Here is a 13,200-nt window from a genome sequence, read left to right on the forward strand (position 1 = left end):
GGCAGACTGTAAACCTTATACCCCACTTCATATCATTAATGTTTAGAAGGACAATAAAAGGGGGGAAACTTAACTGTAAGTAAGGCAATTTGTGTTCTTAGTATTTGTTTAAAACATTTCATGATATAAACTGCATGTTTATACAGTAGAATAGTTTTGTATAGTCAGGGGAGTTTTAAATATAGGGGTGTCTTTTTAGTAACTGTTGTATGTGTTAAAGATATTAAAGTAAACAAGTACTTTTTTACTTGTAAGAAATATAGGTTTTACAGTATACCGAGAGAAACAAGCTTAAGGTTCATATGCTTGATCTTGGGCTGCTGGGGTGGGGTTTGAGTGTAAAAGTGCGCTGAGTATATGTTGAATTAGGATATTTTCTCTCTCTCTTACAAGGGTGAATGTCTAGATTACTGCCTTTGGCTGAAGCTGTAAACAGGTGTTTTTATAAGCACATGTGCTTCAAAAATAAAATGTAATGATGAAAGCCATGAAAATGCTAAGCTTCTTAGAACTGCAGAGATATTAGGTTGTTTCCTACTGGCAAATATTCAGTGGAGACTTGGTGTCTGCAGCTGAGGGCAGCTGTACATTCTTTTTTGAGTGAAATATACAAAAACCCATTGCAAAGTACATTTCCATGGAGACAGCCTGTCTGCAGGTACAAGCAGATAATCTTGAGAATTCCAAGTACCCTTTGCTGAGGGAAATGCAACATTTAAAGGTACAATGGAAGCAGTTCATTGAACTGCCATTAGCTCCAGCATAGTGTGCACTGATAAAGCTGACTTAAGAAATGCCACTGAGTGGGAGAAGCTGCTAAGTCCTGCTTTTTTAATATGTGACAGTACGAGTATCATCCTTATAGGGTCATAGTTTCATAGGTGTGTACTAGGCTAATGGCCCTGGAACCTTTACAAGCCTAGCCCATAGGATTACCCGGGCATTGTGCCACCCATCCTTAGTTCCTCTGTCGAGTAGAGCCACTGAAGTGATCCCTGGGGTGAATTTTCTATTTCCCATCCAATCATCAGGATTTCTTTTGAAGAGGGCCAGTGAGATGCACTGATTGACATGTATGGGAAGTCTATTCCATAGCATGGGCAGTCTCTAGGTTATGAATCTGGCCCTTCAGCATGTTCTATTGATTGTCGTAATGAGGTTGAGGTCTCTGGAGTGTGTGATGCAGAGGGATTGGGATTTCTTTAGATGTAGCATTCCTAACAGAGCTGGGTCTGACGTGGCTTTGTAAGTCAAGCAGAGATCGCCTCTAAGTAGGCTATATGAGAGAGAGAGAACAGTTGAAGTTTTTTGAGTCTGTCTTTATAGAGAAAGTGTTTAAGGCCTATGATCCTCTTTGTGAGGTACTTTTGTGGCCTCTCCAGTTGTTGCAGGTGTCTAGTGAGGTACATGCCAAATGGGGCATTGTACTCGATGATTGGCCTAATGAGGGAATAGTAGAGGGAGGGAGACAATGACCTCTTTCTTCCTTAATGTAAAACCCTTAGTAATGAGATGTGCAACATAGAAGGACCTTCTGACCACAGTGGCAATGTGGTGGTCAAAAGAGAGGTTGCTGTCATTTCCTAGATCTCTTATAACACATTCTGTGTTCAGTGGACTACCATCAATGTGGTAATTCAGGGGAACTGGATTTTTCCCAAGGGAGATGACGACACACTTTTTGGCATTGAGCTTAAGGCCATGGTTAATTACTGTCTATAAACCTTAACCGTCCACCTGGACAGCTTCTCCTCTCTTTTTCCATAGCCAAAAAATGGAATTCTATTCCTCCTACCCTAAGGGCAATGGAGAATGTGGAAAACTTGAAAACTCAGCTTCATTCCTACCTCTCCTCTATCTGGAAATGTACCTGCATTCTCCCAACCTAGCTCACCCCCCCCTTCTAACCCTTAACACCTGAGCTCTATACTAACCTTCTCTACAAAAGGAATAATGACTCTCGTCAATACTCTTCTCTTTTTCTACATTGTAACCTCCCATATGTAGAAAATCTTGTTTGATCCAATATGCTATTGTAAATATAACTCCAAACTTACTAAGGCCCTCAACTTGATAACTACAACTGTTTTTAGACCAATATTATAAATAGTTTTCTTTAAACAGTATATATTTTTTTATTTCTACTTTGCATTTGCTGTGTACTTGTATTCTGTGCATTTACTTGAATATGTATCCTACTGTATTTTGTATTGTTTTCTGTATCCCACTGTATTTTGTATTGTTGGAGTTTTTATCCCTGGACCTCCACTGAAAATGGGCTCCTTGGGCCCAGTGGACTTCCCCGGTCATCAAATTGGAAATGAATAAATACATAAATGGTTCTAACACCAGTTGTTGGTCTCATTGAGGCCTTTCTGCAGGATGTCAACATCACTTGGGGAATTAATAATAGCTCCCAATTTGCAATCGTCTGCAAACTTTGTCAGCCAGAGTCCCTTCTTGTAGGCCTGGACTTCAGAGAAGTAGATACCAACAGGAGAGGACCCATGACCGAACCCTGTGGGACTCCACACGTGACTGGTCGACATTCTGACGTGGAGTCAGCTACTTTCACACTGTGGGTTCTGTCTGTGAGCCAGTTTGCAACCCACCTAGTGATGTAGAGGTTGCTGCCTAGCTTAGTGAGTTTTTCTATGATTCCTGACTGGGTAATGGTATTAAAGGCCTTGGCCAGATCAAGGTAGGCTGTATGAACCGCCTTGCCTTCATCCACAGCTCTGGTGACTGACTCAAAGAAGTCAGCCAAGTTGCGCAGGTATGATCTACCCTTCACAAAACCAAACCGTGTAGGATCCAGAGTTTGGAGATTCCCTATATCCTTGTTTATTAGGTCCAAGATGATGACTTCTATAGCTTTGCATATCAGACTCATCAGCCTAATGGGGCGATAGTTCCTGGGGTCTGTAGTCACTCCTCCCTTGTGGCGAGGGATGACTATAGCAGTGCGCCATTCAGTAGGGACAAAGCCTGAGGTGACGCTGTGATTGAACAGGGAGGGTGCACAGGTGAGGTGCCAGTTCACTCTGTAGTTCATGTAGAACACAGCCAGTGTTATTGTCAGGTCCCATAGAAGCTGTATTCTTGGCCTTGGACAGTGTTGTTTTAACCTGTGCAGCAGTAATACTGGGTGCCTGGCAATCCACTGGTATTGAGATTGGTCGGGGGGGGGGTAAAGTTGGCACTGAATCTGTCTGCCAGTAGATTGGCAATATCTGTTGGCTAGGAGGTACCATTGTGCAGTCAGTAGCTCAGAGCAAATATGGGTATTGCCGTGGCGATTCTTTACATAATTATAGAAGGCCTTGTGGTTGTTTTTACTATCTGCTGCAATTCTGTTTTCATAGCTAGCTTTAGAAGATTTGATGAGGGATCTCAACCTTTTGTTGAGGCAGGTAAGGGATTTTTTCCAGTCTTGGGACTTCACCTTATTCCGTATCAGCTTCCTCCTTCTGTTGTAGAGTTTGTTTATGGCAGGGGACCACCAGATTGGCTTCATTTTATTTTTTTTGAGGAGAGCGTCTTGGTTGTATTGGGTATGGTGAGATCCATGCATTTGTGTACATGTTTGTACAGTGCATTGGTGTATGATTCAGCGGTCATGCAACTATTCTCCATTTGTGTGGATGCTGTGAAGTTATGGATGGAAATATACAACGTGCAATGGAGAAGAAAGCGGTAACTGGGAACACATGTTTTGCGAGTGTAATGAGGTAGCAGGTTTTAAAAATTCCATCCAGAGTACTCCATCAAAAATACTGGGTGAGCAAGTGGTTGTAAGTAAGGATATGATTCTTTTGAGCTGGTATATGGGATCTGAATTGACTAGAAATACGAAGGCTTTACATTTAATTCTGTTGGCTGCCCAAAAAGCAGTTAGTAGAAACTGGAAGTCAGTCTACGCCAACTGTATTTGAGGTATTGATTATTATAAAAGAGAAAAGAACTGGAAGAGAGATATTTAGAAGAGGGAAGTAGCAAATGGAAATTGTGGTAGTAATATATGTATAATGTTCAGGAGGAGGTTTGAGGGGAAAGCAGGAATTCAGCATTTTTTTGTAATGTTGGACTGATAGTAGCAAAGAAAATATATATGATGTAAATTATATTTAAATGGAAAATGTTTTCTTTTCTGTTAATGTATCAGTGCCTATATCTTAAGTGATAATTTTATAATTTTTTATATAAACACCTTTATTACTCTGACTGTGCAGTCATATAAAGCTACACTCTTTTCCCTTTCTGGGAAAGTAAACCTGTTAAACTTTTTATATAGTCTGAAGATGAATAAGTCTGATGATCACCGAGAGCAACTTCACTAATTAGCCGAGTTGTGCAAGCAGAGAAATAAAACACTAGCCTGACTCAAATCAGGAAGAGAAGACCCATAGCTCACAATAATAGCAGTTTTTTTAAAAGCCAAAGTTTTTCTGTTTCCTTTTTCAAGAACATTTCTTATGCGGTATAAAACATATACCAACATATGCAAGAGTCACTGCAAAAAGTCAGCAGCATTTTATTGAAGATTCCAGTCTTGACAGTATTTCTCACTACTACTTTTAAAGTAAATGGGACTGTGATATGACAACACAGAGTAGGGCACAATAATCTAATCAGCTGTAACCTCACATTGCTTTTATGAGCAAGAAAGCTTTCCAAGAAAATAAGGTCATGTCAGCATGTGTTCCCATGAGGATGTTCAGGGTTAGGAAAAAAAATTAATACATAATTACTCTGGTGGTGGCAGGTTTGGGTTATGTAGAATTTCGTGGAAAAATGTATTTTTCTCAATTTCTGTATGTAGCGGTCCTTTAAATGCACCAGTTAGAGCAAACAAGGTAATGAGTTGTTGCTGAATTATGTCTTGCAGCCCTTAACCAGATTTCTATATGTGTTTACATGCTTCTGACACTGCTAAGGTCTGCCAAAAGTTGTTAGCCCTCCCAGAAAAATCAAACAATTGGAGATGATGATGGATCTTGGTTAACAAGGACTGAAGTAAAAAAAAAAAAAAAGTTTTTCTTTTCTGAAAAGATGTGCTTTTGTCTTTTAATTTTTGGTGTGTCCTGGGACCCTGGGGTATGCTGATAACTCTCAGCCGTCCTTTATAAGTAAATGTATGAAGTCTGTTGTGTCATTAAGATGACCATTTGTTTAGAAGTTAGTTGTAACAAAAAAAACTCCCCATTTTGGAATGAAAACCAAACTGCAGACGACATAAATATAAGTCAACTAAAATAATCACTTATTCTCTTTTGTTTAGCAGCTCAAGTACTAATTTGAAATCAAAAGACTAAGAATTATGTAGCATGTATAAGAAGTACTTGAGGCAATTTGCCGTTATGGCACTTTCCCTGCAGCATAATTCTTCAAATAATGGCGGCAGCTGGGTAGGCCTTAGTGAAACAGCTCTTGCATTAAGCGTGGTGTCTGAGGAGCTGAGATAATGGTTATCTTGATCCTTAAGTTCACACAAAGCTGAATGACTGGATTTCATTCTGAATGCTTTGTAAGAGCTATAACTAAAACAAAATGTACAGGAGAACCTGACTGAAGCAAAAACGAGTTGGTGGTACATTCTGTTACACATGTTCAGAAACTGAGAGGGGTCATTAAAAAGGTCATTACAGTGTGTTGCATGATCTGAACGAGATGAACTAGCTACTTGCCGTCTAAGATGCCTTTACAGGGAATGAGAGGCAGAAGATGTGGCTTTTATAGATAAGGCAATGGTATTCAGGTAGTTAAAAATTAATGCCCTTATGAATGTGAAATGCATTTAGAAAAACCTTAGAAAACAAGAGGATAAATGATGTATAGACTACTGTAGTATTCTACTCTCCCTGAAACTGTACAATGTGTGGAGGATGTATGCAGGGTTTGTTGAATGCTATTCTATCTACATTAAAAAATAATTGATTAAATGTGTACAAAAAGTGATCCAAACACTTCAGCAGGATAATTTAGGAGTTGCAGGCCAGCATAATGTAGGTCACTGTGTAGTATTGATTCAAAATGATATGATTGTGTGAGATTGAATATTTATTTTTAAATTTTATTCACAATTTTATTCACAATGATAAGGTTAAGTCAGACAACAACATTTTTAACTAGATCACTAAAGTACAGTACCAAGGTTGGGGTTTGATGTGGCCCTTTTGTATTTTAGTGTTCATGAGACACACAAAATAAGTACAGAAATCAGACTGATTTGTATTGGTAAAACTCTGAAGAGGCCTGATGTTTAACAGAAAAGTAAAGGTGAATAGTAACTGCAGTGCAGAAAATTGGTTCTGCAGGCCTCTGTGCAAGTGTCAGTCCTTTTTAAATATATTTTCTTCTGCAGGCCTCTGTGCAAGTGTCAGTTCTTTTTAAATATATTTTCAAGTAACATTGCAGAGAGATTGAGGGGAGGTTAGATATTTCATTTAGTTCCCCTCTTTCTGGTGGCATCATCTTGTGATCTTTTAAATGGCTATATACTGCCATTCCCATTTTTTAAACCCTGCATTATGGCCCCACCTTTTCCAGCATTAGAGGGTTCCTTGGTATAGTAATGACCAGTGTAATAGCATACTGTCCCATTTCACGAGCAGGAAAGGAATAGTTTTAAAGGTGGTTCAGCTGTTGAGAAGAATAAAATCTTAGCTGTACCCTAGACTGTTCTCCCCTTTTGTGAAGTTATTCTTAGGCAGTGGACAAGTACAAGTTCTTTATATTTATTTTTATTGGCTTTTTATCCCCACTGCCTGTCAACCATCAGCTTTCTTGTGTGATCTGTCTAACTGATTCAGTCCTCATCAGGCAAGAGCTTGGTCACAAGAAGATATGAGTGCTGCAACAACTGGGTTTTCTGTTGACCCCTTAGCATTCTAATACGCCACAGTAGCTGATGGGTTTTGCCTGCAATATCTGCTTCCCATTCATGTGCACTATTGAGTTTGCCTAGATGCAGGTCTAGTGTAGCCAGTATTTGGCATGTACACCCCATCACATCCATGTTGCTTTTGGCACAGGCTTAGCTTTTTATGGAACAGCTGGCTATCAGTGTAGCAGAAGAGAACTGTTTCCTTCCCTCTCAATGGGCAAGCCAGCATTGTCTGTCCCCTCCTCCCTTCCTTCATCAGCTCTTCCATTAGGTCATCTGGGATATGTCAGGGCTTTATTCCTCTGCACCATGGAGCAAATGAGTTTAAGCTCCTTATCTGATGTATATGATGAAGTACTGAAAGGCTGCACAAGTGTGCTTTTAATTGTGGCTTTCCATAGTAAGAGTATAATGATTACTGCATATTGTAGATTTTATTATGACATGCCTGTTTCTTAGAACTGAAGTGTTACCTTGAAAAATAATGTGCACCTGCACAGAACCAGAGGTTTAAATCTATTTTCGTTAATTGACTGATCTTATACCGGATGAGTTTTTGAAATCCAGTTTGAAAAATAGAGGATTATGAGCAAATCAGCTATCATAACTGCCTTGTGTGTTTGAGACATGGATGGCAAGAAATTCTCCTCAAGAATGAAGCTTGAGAGGTGAATCTTGCTATCCATGTCGGGAACACACAGTAGGTTAGAACTGGCGACCTGATCATAATTCTTTATAGTGCATGGAGCTTTTAACATTCCATGTACTACTATTTACAGAAAAAAAATGCTAAGTGTTTTACCAGCTTTCAAAGCCATACAGCAGTTAGCAAGCACTGTCAAAAGGGCAGTGTAACACAGTCCTTTTTGTTTACAGTTACCTTCCATGCCTCTCAGCTGTCCACATTTTTGCCTCATATATTTGGCCTGTGCCTCATAAAATCTGTGTTGTTTGGACAAATTAATAAAACAGACATATGTTTAAGTTAAATTTTTGGAATCCTTCAGAAAATGCAGGTGAAAATGCATTTTGTTGTACTAGTAACTTTCCAAGTTCATAACATGAAGTCAGGAGGACTATTAGACAGCAGGCAAAAACAAATCTTTTTTTCTGCTGCTGTCATTTGCTGGTCAGCACTGGTAGATTTTAGACATTAAGCAGGGGATGCCCAACATTTTTTAAAGTTGGGTGAATATCAGAGTATAATCACTGAGCTCCATGCACTGCAATTTCATTATATATATTTTTTCTTAAATACTGAAGTTTAAATATTCCATCACAAAATGCGTTTTAAGATGATACTTTTCAGAGATTTTGAAAGCTGTTAACTTTCTAAAAATGATTCTAAGTTAGTTTGGATATTAAAGGTACTTTTATAGCACAACTGCATGAAGAACTTTTAACATTTTAATTGATTTTGTTGCACTTATTCTTGAGGTAATACTCCTTCACCTCCAGCCTTCGCTAGACAGGTGGAAGCACCTGACAGCTGTCCCTTACTGACTGCCATTGCAAAACCTCCTCTCACCTTATCCTGAAAGTGTGATGTGTAAACTTTAGTGAATGTATGAGCAGATGACCAGGTTTACGCCTGCATATTTGTTTTCCCTTTTGAGATTTGTTAGGCTGCAACAGCAGCGTACTTTTGTAGAAGGATCTGTTAGGCTTTATAGCTAGTTAGAGCAGAAGGAACAAATAGCTTTTCTTGACTATCTAATGTCTTTAGCCTTAGAAATGCTAACCCAAATTTATCACCTGTGATACATATGACTTAAGGTCTGTGTGCTGTATTCTGAGAGTTAATCTTTCGTTTGTTTGCATCTTTCAGCTTTTCCTGGTTAGGGGTCGCCACAGCGGAACTCCATTCCGCTAATGATTGGCAGTAGATTTTTACGTGCTGGCTTGCCGGGCCTAATGCACAACCTTCAACGAAGGAACGCCCATTTACACATATCGCCACACAGAAGACGCTCTAACGGAGAATCGAATGGGCACCGTCTAACTGTGAGGCGACAACGCTACCGCAGCACCACCACCACCGCAGTATAGAGTTAATCTTTCGTTGATTCTTTTCAAATGACTGTAATTTGAACACAATATTCACGAAAGACATCATTAAGGAACATTTTAAAAGTTTTGAGTTGTGCCCCTAATGTTTGGTTTGGTTGTCTGCCACTGGGAAGTCTCTTGTCATTGGGCAGTACTGGGCATATGTCCGTAGTTATGGATCTGCTGAATTGTATGATGATAGTTGGCAGTCAACATAATTAGATGCAGCAAGGCCTTACCATGTCTAGGCAATTCTGATTCTGTATCATAGCGCAGAAAAATAATAGCCCTCGTCAGACAAGTCTACTTACCCAACATCTCCAACAGTGCATCCTGCAGAGAATCCTTAAAGTCTGCCAACTCACCGCACTCCCAAAAAATGTTCCAAATTACCTCTTTCTTCCCTGTAACACCTCCAACATGTGCTGTCTACTTGAGGAAACTTCTCTGGAGTCTACTTGGAGTATAAAAATATCTATGTAAACATTTCCAAGCAAAAATCCTAAATCTTGTAGATTTTGTTGCATATTTGGGAGACATACATATAGATCCTATGGTTTCTTTATGAACTGCTTATCCAATCTGTCTTGACAATCCTCCACTGATTGATTCTTATAGTTATCAGTATTTTATATGCTGGTCTAGATTCTACTAAAAGCTCTACCAGTGCTGGTCTTTCATTTAGGATCCCCTATTATTTTTCCATAAACTTTGACCATGATACATTTATTCAACAGTTAGTGATGAACATGTGTAGCTACTTAAATAAACATTCTTTTAGGCATTCATTTGTAAACAGCACATGTGAAACCATTGGCACAGTTACTCAAGCATCAGTGCTGTAAATGCTTATGAAATAAAAGGTTTGGATATTTTGCCTACCCTGTCTGAATAGATAACTGCCAAAGTGCCAGAACTTTATTACCTCCATGCCATACTGTACTGACTTAGAGCTTTGAAAAGAATATATATGCGAACAAATGCAGAAAAAAAAATACTTGCATGCGGAGAGTAGTTGATTGTTTTATTTACTTGCAGATATATTATTTGTAGTTTAAATTTAGAGCTATGCTTTTTATTGTAAAGAACTACATCTCTCACCACAACACAGATTAATGAAACAAAATTTAAGAGTAACCGGATAATGGGAATTCATCTGATCTGTATTTGTAAGAACTGTTAACACATGCATCTGCCTCTAATCAGTCTTTTGGTATGGATTGTTCAGTATTGTTTCTGGATTGTGCCAGCTGTTATGTAGTTTCTGTAGGTACTGGTGCCCTCCAAAGTTTGTGCACTTTAGAAAGTGAAACTGACTTCACCTCTGTAGGTTTATAGCATAACTCTTGTTTTATGTATGTACCATAAGGTTTGAGTATAGTTTTGTAAGTAATGCTTTCCTCACTTTTCTTCACCGTTACCTTAACCATCATGGATGAAGTCGAAGAATTCTAACAGAACCTTACTGCTCTGATTTCACAGTGCCTCGGGTTCTTTGCACTGTTGTCCTGCATTCCCTTCTCTTCCTCTTAGCAGTTTTTTCATGAATTTATCACCATTTAGAACTGGTTAGGATTTACCCCTTCTTATTACTATCAGGAATGTTGTCCTCTTGCCAAGATTTGTTAAAAAAAATAATTAGTTACCAGTTTTTCTCTCCGTTTAAAAATTCTGGGATGAGTCCCATTATTCTTAACTGTTGTGAAGTTCTTTTCAAACCATTTTTGCAGTGAAATGGCTAGAAATGGTAACCCCTTTATCCTTGTATGTCTGCTAATTGCTCTGGGGAGAATCACCTAAGTAACGAACCTTTACCAATCCCAGTACAGAGAAGAGACATTTTCTGACTGTTTGTTCATTTCTTCTGCTAACTAGCTTGGTCTGTTTCTGAATGTAATTTCTGGTATGGAGCAAAGAGGAAAAAGTGCATTGACCTTTTGCATCTCTAGGCTGGGTTGTCTTGCCTTTTCCTGTTTGGCATGTTATTGGAACAGATTTCTGGAAGGCACAGTTAAGTGGCTCTGCATTTTTGAATACTGTGCCAAGCTCCTTGTTGAAACCATTCTTACTGCTTCCTATTCCCCTAACCAGATAGTTTTTACAATCCTACCCCAGGTCTTTAAGGCTTTGAGACTCCCTTATGGAAACTAAACTTTCTGTCTTGGTCTCTTAAAATCCCATTGACATCCTAATGGGTTTGCCGTTTCACACAAACCTGATGAAACCTGCACAGTTGTATTGATACCTCAGCACAAGGACAGTACGTGTATCCTGGTCATCTTCCATGTGTTCGCATAGCTCTCAACCTTCCATCTCCAAGAATGTGGGACACTATCTATTATAATGTGAAATAAATGGGCAAAATATGGAACACTTAGTATAAGCTTTGTGTTGGAAACTCGTAGCAGGACCAAAATGTGTTACTTCATACTTATAAAAAAGTTTTTTGATGAAATAACTATTCAGTATTTTCCATGAATACTACTATAAAAAATAATGAATGAATGAATGACGCACCGTTTCAGTGTGGAACAGCATGGAGCATTGACTGATAAAAGGGTGAAGTGTCTGACAGCTTTAAAAGCTGTTGTTATGGATGTAAACTATACACCAGCTTCCAGAATGTAACCCTCCACCAAGTACAATGCATATTTCTGTAGTGCATGCCTTTTTGTTACTGGACAATGTCTGGAAAACACATCCATTTGGCAAAAGAAAAGGAGCAATACAATAACATCATGGTAATTGCAGCACATTGCACTGCAAAAAAAAAATGAATAAATTTGTAAAATGTGTGCATAGTATGGCATATGTGGCTGGCTGTACCACTGACTGTTGTTTGTCTGTTTTATTTAAGTTTGTTTACTGTTTACCAGACTGATGTCTGGGACCCTTCTGACCCTTTCAGGCACCTCCTTGGCCAAATGGCTAAACAACACATGCACTACATGTGTATGCAGGCATTTAAATAGTGACTGGAACATAATGTGTAAACTGCATGGCAGTACTTAAGTGTTTTATAATTTCTAAGGCACCAAAAATCTGTGCATTCCTCCATATTGTTTTACTTTCTGTAACTGAGTACATTTGGGGCAACTTGGATCCATGTACTAAAGAATTGTCATTAGGTCTTTGCAGTCATAAATAACTAGTGAAATATTATTTTTTTTCTCAATATAATGTTTGATTTACAAGTGAAAAAAGAACTCTATATATATATATATATATATATATATATATATATATATATATATATATATATATATATTTTTTTTTTTTTGAAAACAAACAAAAAAAAAAAAAAGACTCAAATGTATCTGTTTTCAAACATTACAAGTATGACAAGATATTGGCTGTGTACGCATATTGTGGTATTCATTAGGCAGGGATCTGCATTCTCTACAGTGGATTAACATTTAAAAAAGATAAATTTATGGTGTGCATGACTAGCTGTACACAAAGTAATTGAAGCAGTATAACAAAAAAAATTACATTCAGATGCCACAAAAATGATTACAGCTGTTAGAAGGATGTTAAGGAAAAGAAGATAGAGGGGGAGAGAGGTAATCAAACTGGTTAGAATAATTTTTGTAGTGTAGAATATGAGATTTGAATTTTGGTCTTCATCTGTATAATGCAAGTTAGTTAATACAGAATTTTTATTTATATAAAAAGTACAAAGTAAAAAAAGAATCTAAGTAGTTGGGTGTAGTAAAATTTGAGTATAAAGGGATATCTTCAATTAATCTGTGAGTATAGTGTCCCAGTAGTTCTGAAGTTATATTTTATTTTAATTTTTAGTTACCAGTTTATGTGAAGATCTAAATTTGCCATATTCCTGACATTTTCCAATGTAATATTAGGTTTATCTAGCCAATTGTTGGCAATATAGTGTTTAATTAGTGCACATATTGTGATCAGAACATGTTTGTGTAGACCTGTAAGATTTTTGGGTGTTAGGTGGAGAATTGCTGTTTCCTAAGTACAAGTTGTCTTCTCATAACCCATTTTGTCAAGTTTTACTTTTAATGAGCACCACCATTTATAAACCTTCAACCAACTCTCTCTGGCCCATAACATTTTATATCAACCAGAAAAAAACCTGCATTGCAAAGCCTACTTCACCTGTACAGCAATAGCAGAACTCTTCACTTCAGTAAAAAACTTATTCTCACAGTAACTAAGTCAAATAATACAGCAGGTGATACAAAATATGGAATGCTCTACCCTATAACTTAACTACTTTGACATCCTTCATACCATTC

General features: G+C 38.0%; 1 protein-coding gene across 13 annotated transcripts in view; it reads left to right on the top strand.

The window, feature by feature from the left end:
- NEO1 (neogenin 1) overlaps positions 1–13,200 on the top strand; it is a 2,116,015-nt gene that overhangs the window by 1,270,401 nt on the left and 832,414 nt on the right. The gene's annotated exons all lie outside the window — the stretch shown is intronic.

Source organism: Protopterus annectens, chromosome 7.part0 (genome assembly GCF_019279795.1).
Source record: "Protopterus annectens isolate FY-2018-M chromosome 7.part0, PAN1.0, whole genome shotgun sequence".
Classification (NCBI taxonomy): Eukaryota; Metazoa; Chordata; order Ceratodontiformes; family Protopteridae; genus Protopterus; species Protopterus annectens.